Here is a 24,365-nt window from a genome sequence, read left to right as displayed (position 1 = left end):
CATGCTCCCGTTTTCTTTTCCTCGCCTCCTCTGACATCATACCCTTCCTTTTATTTCTAGACTCCTTCATGATGACAATTCAAAAGCTACCCAGCTGCTAGGTATCTTACATTTAGTTGTAGTCTACTGTCGAGTATGCTTGCCGTAAAGCAAGTCAAATTTGTAGTTTTCTTATGTCTCATTAGAACTACAGAAACACGACCCGATCTGGCAATCTTAGCGTGAATAAAGGACCGCAAAGCGGTGGCATAAGCCCTGTCACGACATGATGAACCACTGAAACGATTTTGGAAACAATATTTGAAGGTAAAAAATCCTGTTGCTTTAAATCTTCGAAGCATCAAGAGTGTCGAAAACAGTGCCATCTTGTGGCAGGTAAAATTTATAGTGGCTATAAACAGTGGCCGAGAGAGCTCAACGCGATGCAACTCAAGAAAACACATGCAAATAGAAAAACAACCGCAAATTATGAAAACATCTTCATCATTTTACAACACATGTGTGCTCCAAATATAGAAACACACTGCAAAAGTTCACAACACAACCAAATACAGAAATGCGCTGCAAATAGCACAGAACACAACAGAATGTTTCAAGGGGACCCCAATAAGTGACAAACCCGGCTGGGACATGCGTTGTGTAAAAAATCCAACTTACGTTTTGTATGACAAATTCAATTTTTAAAGTTTATTCAACTATTTAACATGAAAAAAGTTGAGATAACTCAAACACGTAAGTTGAGAAAACTCAAAAATGTCCTGCAGCTGGTTGCCTTAAACTTTTAACTTTTCTCAACTTTTTTTTTTTTTACAGTGTGGTTGTGTTGTGAACTTTTGCAATGCGTTTCTGTGTTTGGTTGTGTTGTGAGTATTTGGAGCGCACATGTGTTTTTCTATTTGCATGTGTTTTCTTCAGTTGCAGGGCATTGAGCTCTCTCGGCCACCGTGTGAGAGCCCATCTCCATTAAAAATAAAATAAAACAAATAAAGCCTGACTATGCTAAATGTTCAGTTTTCTGATAATATAATTAACATATTAAAGTGTGGCAATAAATTAAATGTAACAATAATAAAATAATTCTAATTACAATAATACCAGCAGAGTTTGATGCAAGTAAATGGTGTTATAATTATTTGATAGTTTTAATAATTTTTATATGGCAGAATACTAATTATATATAGGCTTATACATTTTTTTTTTTTTTTGTAAATGGACTTGAACTTCCATAAACCCTTTTAGAGTAGTGGTCTGGCTTCAAACATTCCAACACCTAAAATTAAGCATCCGCGTGATTGGAAATAAAGTGGTTTGATTTTTCATGTGTTTCTATGAAAACAATATGCACTCCGGCACGGAGCTTCATGAGTAATTGCAAAGTACATGCTTTGAAGCTTGTAACATCACTAGTAGAAATTTCTCTGTAGAAATGAAATCAGAAGAGGAAACTAGTGATTTGGAGAAAGAAAGAAACAAGCAATAAAAACTCAGTGAGTGTTTTAGCGCAATTTTCTGACGTCATGGGATCACAACACTAAGAGATAGTAAATCTTTTTATGTTTTTTTTTTGTGTGCGTTCCCGAGAATAGACCTTCCTTAACATAATGCCGAAAACCCGAAGTCTCTAGGTGGTCTGGTTGAGGAGGAGATAGAAGTGCAAGATTGGTGCTCACAGACAGAACAAATCATGAGTTAACAATCGCAATTTTGTCCGTAGGAAAATTGCGCTAAAAATCCACATACAAAGGCTTGATACTTGATAGCAGTGTATAGGATGCACTAGAGCAGGGGTATTCAATTAAAGTTCCAAGAGGTCCGGTCTCTATATTTCCTTTTCAGCGGAGGTTCGGACAATGCTTTTTTGGAACAGTTATACATTTCCATGCTCTTTATATGCTTATTAATAATGCTAAATGTATGAAAAACGTCTAAAGATGCCACACATTAAATTAGCTTGGTATGCAGTAGATGTGGTAAAACAGTAAACTATGCAGTTTTCAACAAAAACAATTGTCACCACTTAGTAGGATATGACAACAATTATAAAAGACAAAAAAAAAAAAAAAAAAAACATCCAAACACTATAACCTATAATAACAAATAGGCCTACTTGTATATGGATCCATACACTTATGTTCACATCCATTGCTGCAGCATTTATCATTGTTCGGACAGTCACTGTCATAAGCACACAACTGGGCACAATGCTTCTGGATGTGTGTTTGGACACTCTCCTGGCTTTGCTGTTATATAGACAGTGTGTTCAGAAATGACATCTGGATTGGACTCTCATGAGTCTAATGGAGATGCTCTACCAGTCTAACATTGTCAAAACTTGGATTTTTTTTTATATTCTTTTTTTTTTTTTTAGTTGCAGTCAACACTTCTGAACAATTTTTGTTCTGTGTGATTTCCATTAATTTAATAACCTTAAATGTCTTTAATTAGCTGTTTAGATCTGTACATATAACATCCCAGCTAACAGGGAACGTTCCCAGAACATTGGCTAACGTTCTCTGAAAGTTCTCTCAAAGTTATGAAAAAAACGTTCTTGCAGTAACGTTATTATAACATTGTGCCAACGTTATGTCATTGGTAAACGTTCTAAAAACGTTAGCAATAAAACGTTATTCTTAAGGTTGTTCGTGGAATGTTTTAAAAACGTTCTTATAACCAATAAATAACGTTAATGCAACATCTAAAAAACTGGACGTTTTGAACGTTCCTAGAACATTCAGAAATAACGTTTTTATAACTTAATGGGAACGTTATGGAAACATTCTTATAACCTAAAATTGTTAGCTGGGCAGAGAGGTAGCTTTGTTTACTCATGTATTCAATAACTTGGGTACAAAAGATTGCATATAGATTGCATTACCTCTAATAGTTGTATTGCAGGAACAATTTTGAAAGAAATATTAACAATAAAATCTTATAATATTCTACAAAATCTATATCAAAAGCTATAATAAACATGATTGTTTGAGGATTTGTCAAATAGAGACAATGATTTTAATGTTTTGATATCTTATTTAATGTTTCTTTGTTTCTAATTGTTAATATGATAACCTTTACAAGATACTATTTTCTCATTCCATGTGCCCTGTAGCTGCACGACTGTGTTTATAATATAGTTACTGCACAATTAAGTTGAAATTACAATATGTTATAGTGATTTTTGTTTCTCATGCCAGCTACTGCTGTACTGATTTGCAGTTTACTGTGTTATTTGTACTGGTTGTGCATTTACCACACCCTATTTGTACTAAGCTTGTGGTCTGTGAATGCTGTTATTATTTATTATCAAAGTAAGACCTACTATTTTCCTTTCGGATTCTTTGTTCTTCTTAACTTAGCAAACCTCACATTATGCGTATTACATTGTAACTTTCAAGTTTCACTTTTCAGAAAGGCGTCTTTTATTAAGATTGAAGGTTAGGGATAGCCTAGGGCTGGCGAACCGGTGAAGTCATGATTACGTCACTTATGTGCAATCCAGTGCGCAGGTACATTTCTTCAGTCTCGGAGACTTGGGAAAGTGAGAGTCTCGTTCCCTCATCAATTTAGGATTACTTTTGACGAATGGACATGTTTCTTGATGTTGTTTCACCACAACTAAACATTGTAACCTAACCTGAACTGTAGACTACTGACGCCGGTGTGCTGGATAGACAAACAACCGAGGCGGAGCGAGATCCACCTGACACAGGTGAGCGAGCAACTGTCACGCAACCCCCGCTTGTTGGAGCTCCCCGCGATAGCGCCGATAGATGATGATCATAGACGCGATGCGCTGACACGCCGTTAGACGATTCCGAAAATGATGATCATCAGCATCAGCTAAATTAAATTGTTATGATTACTACTAGGCTACTATTTTTATTATTAAATGAATAATACGATTAATTTAGCCTCACAATAATTTTAGTATAGCGCATAGCCTAACCGACGAGCTGCGAGAAAATAAAGATTAGTTAGATTAGCTTAGACCTAGTACTCCTCATTTCAAAAGTAACTTCCTTAACATTAAATACTTATCTTTTTATTTTTTCACTACTTATGGGAAACAAGAGAAATATTAAGAAAATAATTAGACAGTTATAGGCTAAATGGTTATCAGCTCGTTGAAGTAGATGCAGCGTCAGATGTTTACTTTCACTTTCTGTAGTGAACAATTGACTGTGGTTTTTGAGACTTCTTTACCCGCATAACTCTAGAGCAAAGTTTGTCCACCTCATTCACAACACTTAGGAACAGTGATGGTTTTAGGTTACAGAAGGTTACCCAGGTGATTGTTTCCCCAACAGAGGTGTATTATATTACACTGGCAAGGCTCCTATTGTAAAACTTTGAGGAATAATATTTGTATGGTATGTTGTTGTAACATTTATTTATTAAAATTTGCTAGTGCCTACTTTGTTACAAGTGCTTGTTTATTTTGCCAGTAGGCTAAGTCTTCCAGTGGTGACTTGTATATTTTTCAATGTAACCTGTAACGCTTCATTAGGTAGGCCTACTACACTCTTTTATTAGATAACCTATAGGCCATAAGTGTTTATTCTAATTGTTACTAGTAATATATTTCTTATCTCACCAGTTACAACTGCTATTTTTGTTTTTATGTAATGTCAAAATGGCTGCTGTAACTGCATCAGTTTACTGCACAGTGGTGCTATTAAAACATGATGTGATTTTAAGTAATGCAATGCAGTTCTGTTTACTAAAAGTGGCACAGATCTATCTACTAGATAATAAATACAAAAAAGCTAAATATATAGTCATACATGGTATGAATTCCTGTAAAGCTGCTTTGAATCAATGTTAAGAGTAACAGTATACAAATAAACTTGTCTTACAATCTTACTACTAACAAATAGACACTTGTTTTTCTCAAGTAATATTAATAAATAAATACTGCGATGTTAGTTATTTTTGTTCAGTCATCAGACTAAGCAAATGAAGAATCAGATATTTAAATTCAATTAAGTCTTGAACACAAGTCAATATTAAGATGAAATGTACTTGCAGTATTAACCTTGATATAAAGATTGCCAAGATCAAGTTTGAAAGGAAAATGTTACATGCAAAGTGCCTTATTGGTTTGGTTACAGATCAATGGAGCCAAAGAGACCAGGTTCACCAAAGCCAAGCTGTGGGTCGCTAAAGAGGTCACGGTTAATCAAACGTGACATATGCTTTTGCAGGTACAAAATAAATGCTTTAGAAAATCTGTAAATGTAAAGGCAGATGAGGTCAGTTTTGAGATGGAAGCACTTTTGAACATTGCTTATTTATCGATAAAGTCTGATCTGAATAAAATAACATTTCATGATAAAATCAGTTCTGAATAAAATGCTCATTCATTTATTTTGTTAAAGTTCAATGCAGGTTGAGAAACCAGACTCACCAGCTCCCAGCTGTCTGTCCATGAAGAGTGACCAGTCAATAGAGCTTCCAGTGTTCTTTAGGAATAGAGACACCTCTGCACACGGGTATGTTTAAAAATGAAGATGGAAAACATTTGAGGCATTTATAAAATGTAAACCCTGAATATTGAATTTCAATCTGTGTTATAATTACTCATAGTAATGACTGTCGACATGCTGAAGTCTGTAAAGTTCTCCAGTCACATTCGAGAAAACGGTGTCAGAGTTTGGATAGGACAAACCCAACACCACATGAGATCAGTACAGAGTGCAGGTATTTACACATATAAGTAAATTGAAGCCACTGTAAAAAATAAAATAAAAAATAAAAAAAAATAATAAAAAACCAAAACTGATAACTTTTACAACATTTACTCTTATAAGGTAAGTTATATTTGGACGTGTAAAAATCTGTGCTTGCTAATTTGTGTATTTTCTAATGTGTGTTGTAGCTTTGACTGTCAACATGCTGAAGTCCACAACAAACTCAAATCAGACTTGAGGACAAAGTTTCAGTATGTATATGAGGGAATAGATAAGCAAGGAACTCCAACAATCCTCAATGAGATTTACACTGAGCTCTACATCACAGAAGGTGGAAGTGGAGAGATCAATAATGAACATGAGATCCGATGGATTGAAAAAGCTTCCAGGAAAGCCACAATGGAGGAAACCCCAATCAACTGCAATGACATCTTCAAACCCTTACCTGGACAAAACCAACCCATTAGAGCTGTGCTGACTGAAGGAGTCGCTGGCATTGGAAAAACAGTCTCTGTGCAGAAGTTCATTCTAGACTGGACTGAAGAGAAAGCGAATCAGGACATCTTCCTCATATTTCCACTTCCTTTCAGAGAGCTCAATTTGCTGAAGGACCAAACATTCAGTCTTAAAGATCTTCTGGGCACAGAACAACTGGAAATCTCTCCACATGATGGTAAAATCATGTTCATCTTTGATGGTTTGGATGAGTGTCGTCTGTCTCTGGATTTTCAGAACAATGTGAGGTTGTGTAATGTGACTGAATCCACTTCAGTGGACGTGCTGCTGACGAACCTCATTGTGGGGAATCTGCTTCCCTCTGCTCTCATCTGGATCACCTCCAGACCAGCAGCATCTGATCTCATCCCCTCTGAGTGTGTTCATCGAGTGACAGAGGTACGAGGCTTCAATGACCCACAGAAGGAGGAATACTTCAGGAAGAGAATCACTGATCAGAGTCTGGCCAATAAAATCATCTCACACCTGAAGTCATCGAGGAGCCTCTACATCATGTGCCACATCCCAGTGTTCTGCTGGATCTCAGCCACTGTTCTAGAGAAGATGTTGAGTGGAGCAGAGAGTGGAGAGATTCCCAAGACTCTCACTCAAATGTACACACACTTCCTGATCCTTCAGACCAACATCAAACATGAGAAGGACTATGAGAAGAAAGTGACAGATGAAGACATGATCCTAAAACTGGGGAAACTGGCTTTTCAACAGCTTATAAAACACTATGTGATCTTCTATGAAGAAGATCTGAGAGAGTGTGGCATTGACGTGACAGAAGCATCAGTGTTCTCAGGATTGTGCACTCAGATCTTCAGAGAGGAGTTTGGTCTGTGTCAGAGGAAAGTCTACTGCTTTGTTCATCTCAGCGTGCAAGAACATCTAGCAGCTCTCTATGTGTTGTTTTCATTCAGTTTGAAAAATGTAGATGTTCTTAGTGAATACCAGGCCTTAAAACACAATGTTCAGTCTCCAGCATGCTGCACAGTGTATGAGAGGGCTGTGGAAGAGGCTTTGCAAAGTAAGAATGGCCATCTTGACCTCTTCCTTCGCTTCCTTCTGGGTCTCTCGTTAGAGTCCAATCAAACTCTTTTTAAGTGCCTACTGACACAAACAGGAGGAATGTCTCACAACACAGAGGAAATTATCCAGTATGTCAAGAAGAAGATTAGAGAGAATCTTTCTCCAGAGAAATCCATAAATCTGTTTCACTGTCTGAATGAACTAGGTGATCATACTCTGGAAAATGAAATCCAAGACTATCTCAGCACTGGGATGATAAGAGATGCCAATCTGTCTCCAGCACAGTGGTCAGCACTGGTTTTTGTGTTGCTTACTTCAGAGCAGCTGGAAGTGTTTGAATTAAAGGAATACATCAGGGATGAGTTCAACCAAAAAAACATCACACAGGATCAAGTTCTCCATAATCTTCTGCCTGTGGTTGAAGCATCCAGATCAGCTCAGTAAGTGAACGGCTCTTTCACATTATCACCACAATACTAAAGAAAGTCTGCATTTTATGCTAAGAATATGTGAAGTGTGTATAGAGCCCCTGAATCGCATGGATCTGTGTGTCCTGCAGTATGACATGACTATACTTATCTAAAACCATTTTTAATTTTTAAATTATATTTTAAATGTATATTTTAAATATAAATATTCAGATCCTACACACATATCCTTTGTTCTTGCATGTTTGTACAGATGACTATAATTTATTATTAAAAGCATTAAATTATATTTCCCGGTGTCATATTTTATCTAAAAGCTGCGGGTTCAAAGTTTTTTTTTTTGTATAAACTGATTAGCACATAAAAATTCATAAAATACATGAATACATTCATTTCATTCATTTCATTTATTATACAGGAAAAGTTAAAAGTAACAGTTAAGTCACCGTCAAACGGGCCTGGCTCAGTTTAAGCAACTGGTTTACAGCAGGTTCCTGTTCTGCAGCAACATAAAACAATGAACAAGCTCAGTACATTTTTACAAGACATAGACATAGACATAGACTAAACAGAGTACCGACCAATATAACAATAAAATACATGAAGACAAATCTATAAACAAATTAATGTGTGCAAGTATGACTATCCCGGAGAAATAGTTTATATGTTTTTTTAAAAAGTATGATAGAAGATAATGTTCGAATGTGATAGGGAATGTCATTCCAAATTTTGGTGTAAGTATAGAAAAAGGATCTCTTACCAAAATTATTTTTGTAAGACGGAACTGGGATAAGTTCCTGAGAGACTGACCTAGTGAGACGTTGTGGTCTCATCTTGTGTGTCGGAAGAAGCTCTGTGAGTGCTGGTGAAGTGCTGTTTAGAATCTGAGAGTAAAATGTAATGGCATGACAGTTTACATAGTTCTGGAAAGTCAAAGCTTTTGTATGTGTTAGGGCATTGCAATGATGAGACCATCTTGGAAGGTTACTATGAATCTTGAGTGCTCTGTAGTAAAGTCGTGCTATCGGTTCGGTGATTTCTTTTGTAGTGAGAGACCATATTGGCAAACAATAAGACATTGTTGAGAACACAATAGCATGTAGGTAAGTTTCAGAGATTGAGAAAGAGAGATACGACCTTATCTTAATATAAACATAGAGTTTCTGATTCAGCTTTTTTGTTAATTTGGAAATATGCTCTTGGTATGTGAGATGCGAGTCCAGTAGAACACCAAGATAGTTATAGGTATTTGTGATAACAAGATTTTGGTTTGCAAATTTGATACAATCATTAAAAGAAAAACATTTTCTGGGTGAGTGAAAATACATGCATTCAGTTTTTTTTACATTAATGGTCAGATGGTTCTTTTTCAACCAGTCATGTAAGAGATGAAGGTCAGATGATAATTTGGAGTTTATGACAGTAGGATTTGAATCAGAAAGAAAAATAACAGTATCATCCGCATACAATAAGCATTTTGAATGTCTGCAGACTCGTGAGAAATCATTAATGTATAAAAGAAAAAGTAGGGGTCCAAGAATGCTGCCTTGAGGCACGCCCATATTACAGCCTAATGGCTGCGATAGGACATGGTTAAAATTGACTGTCTGCGATCTGTTTGTCAGATATGAGGAAAGCATTTCAATCACTGATGGAGACAGTTCAAACGAGTGGAGTTTGTTCAGCAATATCTGATGGTTCACTGTTTCAAATGCTTTGCGAAAGTCAATAAAAATAGCTCCCGTGATGTGACCTTTATTAAGAGAGTCACGTAATTGTTCAGTGAAGAGAAGTAGTGCTGACATAGTTGATCTCTTAGCACGAAAACCGTGTTGACAGTCACTGAGCAAGTTATTGGATTCAAGGTATGCACTTAGCTGGTTATGCAGGACTTTTTCCAGCAATTTAGACATTGCTGGTAGTATTGCAATTGGTCTGTAGTTTGAGACAAGAGTGCGATCCTCAGATTTAAAAATTGGAATAACTTGTGCTGCTTTCCACTCATTCGGAAAAATGGAAAGCCTGATACAAAGATTGGTTAAATGTAAAAACAGAGGTATCAGGCTATTAGCATGAGTCTTTAAAAATATGGTGTTTAAACCGTATATATCATGGGCATGAGAATTTTTTAACATATGTAGTACTTGTATCACCTCATTCTGTGTTATCTCAGAAAAAGAGAACTGGTCAGATGTTGAGTAGAGGATTGGTGAAGGCAAAGAGGGAGTAGCAAAATCCATAGCTAATTCTCTAACTGATGATACAAAATAATCATTAAAAGCACATGCAATTTTTTCTGAGTCAGAGATCAGAGTACCCCGTAGAGAAATTTGAGTGTTAGCATTATTTTTCTTTTCAGATTCTTTTCCACCAGTAATGGCCTTAAGAGTCTGCCATAATGTCTTTGGGTTATTAGCAGACTGAGTAATTTGCTGTTTAAAATAGACCACCTTAGCTTTACGCAGCTCAAGAGTACTTTTATTTCTAATTTGTATAAAATTGTTTTTAGTCTCAGGTGTTCGATTTAATCTATATAATTTAAGAAGAGTGCCCTTCAGTTTAAGGAGTTGGAATAATCCAGTGTTCATCCAAGGTAATTTATTTTTCCTTGGACGAACCTTGCTAGTTGTAGTATATTTATTCTGTATTTTCTGTAGTTTAGAATGAAACTGTGTTAGGATTTGTTCAGGATCTTGTAATGACAGCTCATCATTCCAGTCAGTAGCACTAAGATCGGCATTAAATTGTGGTAATTTTGAGGTTGGTATTTTAGGAGCAGAGTGAGGAGCATGAGTTTTTTTGGGTTTTAAAATTCGTCTAACTGCGTAAATTAGTGAATGATCTGAAATAGCCACCTCTATAACACCCGACATTGTGTATTTTGAGGGCTGATTTGTAAAAATGAGATCCAGAATGGAACTGCGGGTTTTGCTAACTCTCGTTGGTTCCTTGATTAGTTGATACAATCCAAGTTTCAATGCAATAGCTTTCAAAGATTTTGATGAGTTATCATCCCAGTCAAGGTTGATATCACCCAGAATTACAAGCTCTTTTGTTGTAACAGATTTAATTAGATCAGAAAGCTGAGATAGGTAAAAACTTTCACTCACATTAGGTGGCTTGTAGGTGAGAATGATGGTAATTGCGTGTTGCGGAGTAAAATGTACAATAAGTTTTAGTGTTTCAGTTTCAGTTTCAGAAATTGATATTACATGTGCATAATTCCGACTCACATAGAAAGCCACTCCGCCGCCGATTTTACTATTGCGGTCTTTTCGATACAATTCATAATTTTCAATTGAGAGAAAAGAATCAGGAATATTGGGGGTTAACCATGATTCAGAGATAGCCATTACATGTGCTTTTGATTGTGCAAGCAAGATTTTAAATTCGTCTAATTTAGGAACAGTGGCAAATTTAAGTGGCAGATTTTAAAGCCTCTGGTGCTACCAAGTTGAGCTGGGTTAGCTGGACTATTTCTTGGATGAGATGATCGCTGAATTTTAACAGTTTTAACTAAAGGATTAAAAGAAGGTGGTTCAGAATCAGAAGATAAAATCGGAAAAGGTGGTGAAATAAAAGTAGTAGGAGCTAAAATTCTAGAATGGGGAAAACAGCCCCAAGTTATAGGTATACCCGTACATTGTGGCTGTGATATGGCAATAAATGATCTAATATAATTTGCATATGCATACAATCCCCACAGGTGCAATATGCCTAAAGTTGTTAAAATATTTAAGTCAGGCCCCGGGTTAAGCTCCACATTTCCAATAAACAAGAGAACAGTTATTAAAAGTCTTGATGAACTTAAAATGTGTTTAGACTTATTTTCTTTTTCATTGGAAATATTTGGTTTGACATCAGTTTCCCATCGGTGAAAAATAATAGTTCGTGTGGAGAAAACCAGTGGCTGATGAGAAACTATTTGATCAGAGTTTGTGGACACAAACCTGTGGTCAGAACAGTGTGGGTTGTTAACCGGGGAACTGGTTTGTGGCGCAGAAAGTTCCGTTGGTAAGGAAAACTCCGCTGGCGACCGGGTACGCTCACCGGCATTCCTCGAGGCAGGCCACAGCACAGCGCAGCTCCAGGCTCGTCCACAGACCCCCGTTCCAACTTCAGCAGGGCGGATCCTCCAGGCATGAGTCTCCGATGTGCAATAACTCGGCTCCCGGAGCACCCCGTCTATCACAGCCGGTAGCGCTGCAGACCTTTTATCCAGTAGGTCCAGGCATCCTGGCTCCTCACCTCCCAGACAGCCGGGCAAGCTGTAGGGTAGGCGATCGCGGACAGAAACAGGGACTCCAACAGCGTGCAGGCCCATCATGAGGACAAAAATCATGCCGAAGAAACCGCGTGATAGAGTAGGGGGAAACGTTTCGGTTACTCACGTAACCTCTGTTCTCTCTAGAAGAGGGAACGAGTATTGCGTAGTTGCTACGCTACGGGAAAGCCTTTCTTTCTCGAGATACTGAAGCCAAAAATTATCCTTAATTTTTATAATCTTGTCAACGCAGTGCGGCAGCCTGCAGACCTAGGGCGAGCTACTAGCGTGCCCATTGGCTGCCCTGCGGCAACTGCAGCAGCCTACCGCTGAGCCCTTGGCGTGACGTCACGACCAATGAGCGCGCTTGGCGCGCTTAATGCGTCACAGCCCGCGAAAAGGGGTGTGGCTTAGCGTATATAAACAGGGCTCGGAGGCTGCTTCTCTGGTTTCTGTCGCATGAAGCGAAATGAGCTCGTGGCGCGAGCACGGCGGGCTACGCAATACTCGTTCCCTCTTCTAGAGAGAACAGAGGTTACGTGAGTAACCGAAACGTTCTCTTACGAGAGGTTCTCTCGTATTGCGTAGTTGCTACGCTACGGGAACGCCCTTGTCAACGCCGTGCGCGCCCAGCATCCACTGAATGAGTCCCAGGGAGAGCCCGGGGAACGTGATAGCAGAGAGCCGGGCGGCCCAAAGAGGGCTAGCGCCGTACATAAGCACACACTAGGGGGTTAGGAGCGGCACGGCCGGTCCGAACTGACAATTCCCTGCATAGTGCAGCTCAACCAGTAGAGCTAAATCACACACCGTAGCCCGCGCACAGATAGTGGGCCGGCATACGCGAGACTTAGACTGATAACACTTTCGCCTGCAAGGCGGGAACATCCAGGTTGTAAAACCTAACAAATGTGGAGGGGGAGGCCCAGCCTGCCGCTGCACAAATGTCATGAATGGGAATCCCGCTGGACCACGCCCACGACGAGGCCATGCCTCTGGTGGAGTGAGCTCAAATGCCCAATGGGCACTGCAGGTCTTTAGACGCATAAGCCACAGCAATAGCGTCCACTATCCATCTGGACAGGCTGTGTTTCGAGGCGGCGAGACCCTTGGTGCGCCCACCAAACGAAACAAAGAGCTGATCCGAGCGCCTGAAAGCGGCGGACCGTGAAATGTAGTTTCTCAACGCCCTGACCGGGCAGAGGAGATTACTATCGGCCTCGCTGCCGTGCGTTGGCAGGGCTAAGAGGGAAATGACCTGTGCTCTGAAGGGAGTGCCCAAAATTTTGGGAACGTACCCATGCCTCGGTCTGAGAATGACTTTGGAGTCATTAGGTCCGAACTCGAGGCACGCAGCGTTAATAGATAACGCGTGAAGGTCTCCCACTCGTTTGACTGAAGACAGTGCTATCAGAAAAACGGTTTTGAGCGTGAGGTATTTCATATCCACAGTTTCCAAGGGTTCGAAGGGATGCGCTCTCAGGGCCTCCAAGACCAGAGAAAGATCCCACATAGGAACCGCGGGGGGTCGCGGGGGGTTCATCCTCCTGGCTCCCCTAAGGAAGCGGATGACGAACTCGTTCCTTCCTAATGCGCGGCCCCGCTCTGAAACAGAGAGCGCTGAAATGGCCGCAACATAGACTTTGAGCGTGGAGGGGGACCTGCCCGCGTCCAGTAGCTCTTGAAGGAAACACAGTATTCGCGATACCCCACATGTCTGTGGATCGAGCCCCTTAGCAGTGCACCATCTGTTAAACACTGACCATTTCGACATGTAGAGCCGCCTCGTAGAGGGGGCTCTAGATTGTATGATCGTGTTCATGACCCCGTCTGGCAGATCAGCGTGTAATCGTTGAGGCTCCACGCATGCAGAGACCAGCGCTCTGGATGGGGATGCCATATCGAGCCGCGGGCTTGAGAGAGAAGGTCTCTCTTCACCGGTATCGGCCAGGGGGCTGAGTCTGCCAGCTGTATTAGATCCGGGAACCAAGCTTGGTTCTCCCAGCATGGGGCTATGAGGAGCACTGAGTGGCGCGCTTCCCTGATTCTCTCGATGACCTGAGGCAGCAGAGAGACCGGGGGAAAAGCGTACAATGGGCCGCTGGGCCAGGTCTGGGCCAGCGCGTCCTCGTTCTTCGAGAAGAACTCTGGGCAATGAGCGTTGTCTTTTGACGCAAAAAGGTCGACTTTCGCTTTGCCGAAACGGCGCCACAGTGACTGGACTGTTTGGGGGTGTAGAGACCACTCCCCAGGGGGAACGTTGTCCCTGGACAGTCTGTCGGGACCCTCGTTCAGGTGGCCAGGCACATGCGCGGCTCTCAGCGAGCGCAGAGGGTGCTGAGCCCACACGAGGAGGCGTTCCGCCAGGGTGCAGAGCGTCTTTGATCTGACACCGCCCTGGCGATTCACATAGGCCACTACCGATGTATTGTCCGTGCGGACTAGAACATGGTGACCGTGGAGGAATGGGAGGAAGTGTTTGAGCGCTTTCTCGACCGCGAGCATCTCTAGACAGTTTATGTGTAGAAGATTCTCCTGGTCTGACCAGCGGCCATAGACCGGTCTGCCTTCGAAGAGCGCTCCCCAACCTAGGTTGGAAGCGTCTGTCGAGACAACTTTCCGGTGTGAAATCACTCCCATAGTCACTCCCGTGAGATACCATTCGGCTGCCAGCCAGGGCTGCAGGGCTGAAATGCAGCCCTGATTCACTCTGACTCGCAAGCCGCCGGCCGCCCAGGCTCGGTGGGGCACGCGCGCTTTCAGCCAGCGTTGAAGCGGGCGCATGCGCAGTAAGCCCAGCTGGAGCGCTGCTGCAGCTGAGGCCATATGCCCCAAGATACGCTGGAATGTCCTCAGCGGAACCCGGCTGCCTATTTGGAGGGATGCGGCGAGGAGGCGGATGCGGCGCGCGCGCTGCTCCGACAGTCTGGCCGTCATAGCCACCGAGTCCAGTTCTATTCCAAGAAAGGAAATTGACTGACGGGGCGATAGCGAGCTCTTGGTCCAGTTGACCGAGAGACCCAGCTCCTCCAGATGGCTGAGAAGCGCTGTTCTGTGAGACACAAGTTCCGTCTCTGACTGCGCTAGAATAAGCCAATCGTCCAGATAATTCAGTATTCGCATTCCCTGTTTTCTCAGGGGAGCGAGGGCCGTGTCCATGCATTTCGTAAATGTTGTTGGCATCCTTCTGTCTCTAGAGACAATGGAGTCTGCACCTTAGTTGAGAAGTGTTTACTGAGTTGTGGAGCTGCATCGCCGGCTGTGGCTGAATAATCCAATGCGGGAGCTGCAGTTCCTACCACACTTGCTACAAGTGTGGTCATTGGTAGGGGCCATAGGGGAAGCAGTCGCAGGCTGGGTATTCTGCTGTTTACAGCTCTTCCTTTCCCTACGCTGGATCTCTCTCTTCTCCTCGGCCTGCTTAATGCCAGTTATGACATCTGCACGCCAGCTAGAGCGGTCGGAGGTTGCTGTCGCAAGATCTGCTGGGTTAATGCTGCATGACTTCAAATCCCTCTTGCAGACATCCTTGTAGCGCAGGGCAGGTCGTCCGTTTGACCGTGTTCCTGTGGCTAGCTCGCCATAGAGGATATCCTTTGGGATGCGGCCATCGTCCATCCTGCATACGTGTCCAAGCCAGCGCAGGCGCCTCTGGGTGAGGATGGCGAACATGCTTAACATGCCTGCCTGGGCCAAAACGCCTGCATTGGAGACGCGATCCTGCCAGGTGATGCCGAGGAGTCGTCTGAGGTTGCGCATGTGGAAGGCGTTCAGTCTTCGCTCTTGGTGCGTGAACAGGGTCCAAGCCTCACTGCCGTACAGAAGGGTGCTCAGCACGCACGCTTGGTACGCCTTCATCTTTGTGTTGAGGGTCAACATGGGGTTGTCCCACACACGCTTCGCTAGGCGGGCCATGGCGGTTGCTGCTTTGCCTATCCTTACGTTAAGCTCGGCGTCAAAGGATAGGTTGCTGGAGACTGTGGAGCCGAGGTATGTGAACTTGTCCACCAACTCCAGGATGTGGTCGCCAATGGTAATTGTGGGAGTGGTGCTGACATCCTGTCCCATGATGATGGTCTTCTTGAGGCTGATGGTAAGGCCAAACTCTGTGCATGCCTCAGCGAAACGAGTGATGAGTCGCTGAAGGGCAGCTTCAGTGTGAGCAGTGAGGGCGGCATCATCAGCAAAGAGCATTTCCCGTATGAGGACCTTGCGCACCTTGGTCTTCGCTCTGAGGCGAGCGAGATTAAAGAGGTTCCCGTCACTTCGTGTGTGGAGGAAGATGCCATCTTCGGACTCGCTGAATGCGTAGCGCAGAAGCAGGGAGAAGAATATGCCGAACAGTGTCGGGGCCAGGACACACCCTTGTTTCACGCCGCTCTTGATTGGGAAGGGGTCCGATGCTGATCCGTCGTACTGTACTGTGCCAGACATGTTGTCGTGGAACGACTCGACCAACTTCAGAAGCTTGGGGGGGCATCCAATCTTGTGGAGGAGGGCGAAGAGGCCAGACCGACTGACTAAGTCAAACGCCTTGGTCAGGTCGATGAAGGCGAGGAACAAGGGACGTCGCTGTTCACGGCACTTTTCCTGCAGCTGCCTGAGGGAGAACACCATGTCGATGGTTGAGCGCTTGGCCCGGAACCCACACTGCGACTCAGGATACACACGGTCAGCAATCGCCTGCAGGCGGTTGAGGACTACCCTAGCGAAGGCTTTTCCCACGGTGCTGAGGAGAGAGATCCCGCGATAGTTGTTGCAATCACTGCGGTCGCCCTTGTTCTTGTAGAGCGTGACGATCTTCGCATCCCGCATGTCTTGGGGTATTGTTCCCTCTTTCCAGCACTGGAGCAAAAGCTCATGGAGATGTCCAAGGAGAGAGCTCTCTTTTGCTGCCTTCACAACCTCTGGTGGGATTCCGTCGCTGCCTGGTGCTTTCCCACAGGACAGCGAGTCAATGGCCTTGCTGAGCTCCTCGATGGTGGGTGGGGAGTCGAGTTTTTCCATGGTGGGTAGTAGGGTGGTATTTTCCATGGCTGTGTCGGTGACGACGTTCTCCCTGGAGTACAGCTCCCCATAGTGCTCAACCCATCTCTCCATCTGCTCGCCACGGTCCTTGATGATATTGCCGGAGGTGGACTTGAGGGGTGCGATCTTGGTGACACTTGGTCCAAATGCTTTCTTCATCCCCTCGTACATGACGCGGGTGTTTCCGCAGTCCGCAGAGGTCTGGATGTCGCTGCAAAGCTTCAGCCAGTAATCATTGGCGCACCTGCGGGCGACCCTCTTGGCGTTATTGCGGGCTTCTCTGTAGGCGACCAGTGTCTTCTTGGAGGGCTTCCTCTTGTACTCCAGAAGCGCAGCACCCTTGGCGGTTATGGCAGGCTCCATCTCTTCTCCAAAGACAGGCCGAAGGGCAGGACTGTGTACTGATATACTCGACCGTTGAAGGCGAATCTCAAGAATGGCCTGTGACGGGGAGTTATCTGGATCTGAAAGTATGCGTCTTTTAGATCGAGAGAGATAAACCAGTCTCCTGGGCGAATCTGCGCGAGGATTTTTCTGGTTGTGATCATTTTGAACGGCCGTCTCATGAGGGCTTTGTTCAGATGTCTCAGATCTAAAATAGGTCTTAACGCTCCGTCCTTCTTGGGTACGAGGAAGTAGCGGCTGTAAAAGCCCGACTCACTCAGAGAAGGATGAACCTGTTCTAAAGCCCCTTTGCGCAGCAGCTTCGCTATTTCTGCTTGAAGCAGGTGCGCAGCTTCTGAACTCACTCTCGTCTCCGTCTGTGCTGTAAAGCGCGGAGGGCGACGAGCGAATTGAAGCGAATAGCCGTGTTTTATAGTATTCAGCACCCATTCTGACGCGCCCTGAATCGCTTCCCATGCTTTCGCATGCATAGCTAGGGGTCGAATGGTCTCTGGGTTCAGATCGCCGCGCTGCGCGGGATGGGGAACCTGTATCAGAGAGGATGGAGCGGCGTGCGCGCCGCTGGTGCTCGAACACGGGGGCTGGTAAACAGTATTGGCCGACTGAACAGCATTCAGTAGCTCGGTCCCATCGGATGGAGCGTGATTTGCTGTCAAACATCCCAGGCGCGAGAGTGGCGTGGGGATTATAATGTCTAAAAGTGAGTGCGCGTGCTCGTGAGCGGGCGCAGAGTTTACACTTATGACATGGCCAGTGTTTGGGAGCTTTATAGGGTCTGTGACCCAAGGTAACTGACTGGCAGAGCGAGCAGCGGGTAGGTGTGAGCACAAGGTTGTGGGCACATTTTCTACACTTAATACTCGAGCGGCTTGCGTCCGCTTCATGAGAGAGCGCTCTGTGCGCGTTACCATGGGGACCCTGTTTGTGTGAAGCAGTGAGCACATGGGAGTGGGCACATTTTCTACACTTATAATACTCTCGGCCTGAGCCGTTGTTGCCCGGGGTAACCGAGTGGCAGAGCGAGTTACGGGTAGATGTGAGCACAGAGTTGTGGGCACATTTACTACACTTAGTACTCGAGCGGTGTGTGACCGCTTTATGAGAGAGCGCTCTGAACGCGTTACCATGGGGACCGTGTTTGTGTGAAGCAGTGAGCACGTGGGAGTGGGCACATTTTCTACACTTACAACACCTTCGGCCGGAGCCGGAAAACCCGAATTTACACTCTTTCTGAGATTTATTTGGGCCGCCGTAAAAACGGCGTTTGTGTGCAGGCGAGCGAGTGGTGTTACTGGCTCGTTGGCTGCGGTGTAAGCTGCTGCAGTAGCCTGTACTGAGGGGACTGACAGAGCTGGGCGTTTTGATGGCGGTCCGGCGGCAGCGGGACTCAGCCATCTTTTCCTCCCTGCGGGTGCTAGGAGGACTTCGCGGGCTCAGACTTCAGCGTTATCTTGGGACGCGGACCCCGGGGGGGCGGCGGTCTGTGACGGCTGGTTGAGCGTGACCTAGGGCGGCCGCCCTGGCGTCGCTGCGAAGCAGTTGGTGGCCGAGACGAGCGCTGTGTGGAGCTGCGCGCAGGAGGCTGAGCTTGAGAGCGGCCTGCGGCTGGGCTCGAGCGGCGGGGCAGGAAGAGATTCATAGCCTGCGATGCCTTCTGTACTTCAGAGAAGCGGTCCACAATCCCGCTGACCGCAGGGCCGAAGAGGCCAGTGGGCGAGAGCGGGGCGTTGAGGAAAACAGCGCGTTCTGACTCACTCATATCCGCCAGCGTCAACCATAAGTGTCTGTCGATGACGGTGAGCGCGGCCATAGATCTGCCGATGGCTTGTGCAGCGGTCTTGGTAGCGCGGAGCGAAAGGTCCGTCGCGCTGCGCAGATCTGTTAAGGCTGTGTGATCCGAGCCCTTCTCGTCCAATTCGCGGAGGAGGTCGGCTTGCAGGATCTGGAGAACAGCCATCGAGTGCAGGGCGGAAGCAGCTTGGCCGGAGGCGGCGAATGCACGGCCGGCGAGAGCTGATGTGGTCCTGCAGGCTTTGGACGGCAGGGCAGACTTTGAGCGCCATCTAGCAGACGGCGGGCAAAGGTGCGTTGCCACCGCTTCCTCAACGGAAGGGATGCCGGTATAGCCTTTCTCGGCGGCCCCGTCCACCTGGGAGAGGGCCGAGGAGACAGACGAGCGGAGTCTAGCGGAGAAGGGCGCGTTCCACGACTTCGATAGCTCCGCGTGGAGCTCGGGCAGGAAGGGTGCTGACCTAGAGGCTGGCGCTTGGCGGCGGCTAGGCAGAAAACACCCGTCGAGTCGGTTCGGCGCGGGCTCCTTGGGTGGGGACCAGTCTAATCCCAGTCGGTCGACCGCTTTGGTGAGGAGGCGGATAAGCTCCGCGTCAACACTGGAGCGGGACCTGCCAGACTCTGGAGTCGAGGAGGCGGAGCGGTGAGAGCCCGACCACTCCTCGCTGTCCGAAGCAAGCAGAGAGCAGCTGTCAGCAGCGTCATCTGCTTCATCCCCTAAGGCGACGGCAGTGCAGGCAGTGGCCGGCCGCTGCGCGTCGGTGAAGGGCGGGGGAGAAGGAGAGAGCGAGGCTCGCGGGAGGGGCTCCGGCGAGCGCTCAGCTATAACCACCGGCTCGGGAGGCCTTTGAGAGCGGCGTTTCTTCTTTCGCGGCCCTGAAGAGGCAGCCGGGGAAGGTGGAGGATCATCAAACATGGCGAGTCGAGCCCGCAGGGTCGACATTGGCAAGTCCTCACACTGTTCGCAGCCGCCCGTGGAGAGGGCGCGGGCTGCGTGGTCGAGGCCCAGGCAGAGAGCGCAGACCACGTGGCGGTCTCCGTCGCTGAGCGAGGCTCTGCACGAGCCACAGGATGAGCGAGGCATTTGCAACAACGCCTCGCGTCCTTTTAGATGCAAAGTGTGTCGCGGGGCGAACACACACACACATACAACACAGAGCAGTAAAAGGATATATTCGCCGGATAGCGAAGCAGGCAGGGAAAGCTGAAGGCGGCGAAGGCGGCCGGCGTCCTCAGGCTGAGATCCTCGGCGTGCTGGTCGCTTGATTCAACGGCGGCTTCCTCAGAGAGCAGCGATGCGAAGAGCTTCGCTGAAAAGACAGAAATCAGAGAAGCAGCCTCCGAGCCCTGTTTATATACGCTAAGCCACACCCCTTTTCGCGGGCTGTGACGCATTAAGCGCGCCAAGCGCGCTCATTGGTCGTGACGTCACGCCAAGGGCTCAGCGGTAGGCTGCTGCAGTTGCCGCAGGGCAGCCAATGGGCACGCTAGTAGCTCGCCCTAGGTCTGCAGGCTGCCGCACTGCGTTGACAAGATTATAAAAATTAAGGATAATTTTTGGCTTCAGTATCTCGAGAAAGAAAGGCTTTCCCGTAGCGTAGCAACTACGCAATACGAGAGAACCTCTCGTAAGAGAACCCAGACTTTGATGGAGCTTGTATTGGCGTGCGTTGGTCATGTCTAGGATTTGAGCGTTTACTTGTGCGTTTGTTTATCGTCCATATGAGGCAGCTTTGTCGGGCTGCCACATAACATAATCGGAGCCAGTAGAAAGTCAGTATTGTAGCGTACTTGACAAATATCAGACCTGCAGACGCCTGAAATGTCGCGTATTTGTTGTTTGTTTGCCGTAGCAGTTCACATCCCCTTGCGACTGCTACCACTGCTGCTACTGCTTCCGCCATTGATCACATAAAGGTGATCTTATTTTATTTCCAGGCTTGGCTGTTGTAGTCTCTCAGAGAATTGCTGTGCTGATCTGGCTTCAGCTCTCGGCTCAGAATCATCATGTTTGAGAGAACTGAACTTAAACTTCAATCATCTGAAGAGCTCAGGTGTGATTGTGAAGTCCTCACTGCAAATTGGAAACACTGTGGTAAGACTTTTTTAGACTTATTTTAACTCTATTATAAACAATATTTCAACATTGACTTCAGATGTCCTCCATTACTGAACTACGAATGTACACTACACAGTTTAAAATGTGTGTCTGAAGTTTTATAACCATCCCTGAAGTTTTATTAGTATTTTATTTTATATAGTGTATCATGCTCTGTATTCCTGGAACTAAGCAAACAGAACTGTTTGTTATTTGTCCGCAGGTTGTGGAGGTGTGGTATCACAGATGAAGGTTGTGCCGCTCTGGCTTTTGCCCTGAATTCAAACCCTTCACATCTGAGAGAGCTGGATCTGTCTGAAAATGACCTAGGAGATCAAGGCATGAAGCTATTCTCTGATGCACTAAAAAATCCTCAGTGTAAACTGGAGACACTGAAGTAAGTTCTTCAAGACCCACAGATAATAAAAAAGTAAATTAAATGGTCTGATGTGTTGAATTGAATTAGTCCAGTTAACAAGCTAGTCATATATGTAGATGTTCTAAGAGTCACCACTGTCTGCTAATAAAGTAATATTACATTAGCACATGAGGTAGAGGAATCTAATTCATTGTGATGGTTTACCAAGAAAATTAGCACATTAAAATGATCTATTTTTGTATATATACAACTTTTTAAAAATGTAAATAGAACACATCACATCATTCATTTTCCCTCTCTCTCCTAAGATATATTAGTGGTGTTGTAACATTGTACATGTACTAGTTTCTTAATTAACTAATCAAATGTAAATATTTAAAGCATGTCCCATGGTTCTCTCTGCAGGTTGAGATTTTGTGACTTGTCAGACGAAGGTTGTGCAGCTCTGACTTCAGCTCTGAGATCAAACCCCTCACACCTGAGAGAGTTGGATCTGTCTGAGAATGAATTGGGAGATGCAGGAGTACAATCTCTCTCCGATGAACTCATGAATCCTCTATGTAAACTGGAGATATTGTGGTGAGATCATTATTTAGGATTTGTAATCCTACTATGGAAAAAGTATATAATAAAGTCGAGTGCATATACTGTAGTAACTGTGTGCATTGTTTTGAAATGAGCGTAAATACTGTGTATTTTTTCTTTCTGAAGGCTGAGGGATTGTGATTTCACAGATGAAGGTTGTGCTGCTTTGGCTTCAGCTCTAAGATCAGTTTCCTCACAGATGAAAGAGCTGGATGTGACTAAAAATAAACTCTCAGACACGGGCACTGACCTGCTCACTGCTATAAAGTTAAATCCACACTATAAACTGGAGAAATTACAGTAAGTTTGAGATTATTATTTTTTAATTAAATTAATTAGCTAAGGGACACACATGTTGCTTTTAACACTAGGAAAATAATATTTTCAACATACATAAGAAATATACTTTTTGATCTGAAATAAATGTAATTTATTGTTTCCTTTTTTAAGCTGCATTTGAAGAGTCCAGCTGAGAACTGATGGATGGGGAGCTCAGTGGATTTGTTGCTGCTGTACCAGTGACTGATACACAGTGTTTTAATTCCTCATTCATTTTCACAATTTACTTGCCAATGTACATGATCTGTTAGTTTTGAGTTGAAATCAGCTTGGTTTTGATGGTTCTTTTGATTTAAACTCTGTCCAACACATTGTGATGGTGACTATTTTCTGAATGTTTCAGATTCTCTCCAGCAGATTGGCCACATGTTCATTATAAAAATGTAAACATGAACGTTCTCTATGAAATTTCCATGTGGGGGGCAGCCTCTATTAAATTACCTGGTGAACGTGATTTCACCAAGTGCAACATGTACCTGGATCAACATCTTTGTTGATCCTGGAACAACATTCAAATCAACCAATCAGATTTGAGGGTTTAGAGTTTATGTCAAGTTTAGGTTTACAACATTTTTTGTTGTATTTTTTGATTTACCATAATTTAAAATTAATATTAACTTCTCTCAAGGACTTCAGCTTTGTTTTGTTGTTTGTCATATGGTTTGTAATAGTGTACGCCCACTGAACTAATATTTTAATGAGATGTGCCACAGGTTAACCTGTTGACTCTTTAAACTTGGACTTACAAACATACACCCATTTCACTGTGCATTGCCGGCAAAATTAACATCTGTGTACACATCAGGAAGGTGTTACTGTATGGAGTTTTTGTTTTGTTCAGTCTAAAGTTTGTTACTGCTGTATTTTGTTATAGTTTTCAACTCTTTATATTTTTTCTTAAAGTTTGTCATTATCTTTTCTAAGAGAACAAAATGTAAGAACACACAATAATTCATATGATAATTACCTTCATTTTTATACAGATTTTCAACAAACTTTGTTGAAGTTTAACGTCCCGGTTCACACTCTGTGCAACCAAAACCCATAATTTACATTTACATTTACATATTTGGCAGACGCTTTTATCCAAAGCGACTTACATTGCATTTCACATTTACATTCTTATCAGTTCTTGTCAGTTCTTGCTTTCCCTGGGAATCAACGCTCTACTGTTTGAGCTACAGGAAAGCCTAATCTAAGTGCCATTTAATTTGTTGTGAAACTCTTTCTCTGTTAATGGTTGTTGTAGCTGTTTTGGAGGGTTTAAGTGTTGTGTTGGGTGTTTATATTATTTAATTAGATTGTTACAAACTTTTTTGTTTGGTCCTGTTGTTGCATGCCATGTAGGTGCAGGGGGCTTCAGCCTGTAAATAGGCTTGCTGGCTGAAAGGATTTCAGTTCTGATTGTGGACTCAGAGAAACCTCATACTGAGCAGTGCTGTGAATTTGGGCCACACTGTTGGTTTTTTTTTTTTTTTTTTTTGTATAGTTTTTATTTTCCTCTGCACTGGAAATATTTTAGCACCTTTTGCATCAACTTTTTGTACAGTATGTCATTTCCCTTTTCCACTCCAACTGGTTGGCCTCCCAAGATGTATCTATAGCAATCAGAATGTAAAAAAAAGAAATGTAAAAAAAACAAAAAAACATTGTGCTCTAGAAGGAGGTCTAGAAAAAGTATAGGCTGTGATTATTTATATAGTTTTATGCATTGGTTAATGTGTTTTGAAATCATTTGAAATTCTTCGAGCTGAAAACCACATATAAATTGTCCTATACATATTACTGTAGATATAATAGGCCTATCCTCCTGAGACCCAGAAACAATTTC

The 24,365-nt window shown here is 44.2% G+C and overlaps 1 pseudogene across 1 annotated transcript; it reads left to right on the top strand.

The window, feature by feature from the left end:
• The first annotated feature begins 3,626 nt into the window (after positions 1 to 3,626).
• Positions 3,627 to 24,150, top strand: LOC307166961 (NLR family CARD domain-containing protein 3-like; annotated as a pseudogene). The gene is made up of 10 exons (XR_013824092.1): positions 3,627 to 3,706; positions 5,109 to 5,201; positions 5,376 to 5,489; positions 5,584 to 5,697; positions 5,876 to 7,657; positions 21,072 to 21,228; positions 21,455 to 21,628; positions 22,016 to 22,189; positions 22,322 to 22,495; positions 22,646 to 24,150. The product of XR_013824092.1 is annotated as an NLR family CARD domain-containing protein 3-like (transcript).
• Positions 24,151 to 24,365: the final 215 nt, after the last annotated feature.

This window comes from Squalius cephalus, assembly GCF_949319135.1.
Source record: "Squalius cephalus genome assembly, chromosome: 11".
NCBI lineage: Eukaryota > Metazoa > Chordata > Actinopteri > Cypriniformes > Leuciscidae > Squalius > Squalius cephalus.
The sequence above is the reverse complement of the archived record's forward strand: the minus strand, read 5'-3'. Positions and strand labels throughout refer to the sequence as shown.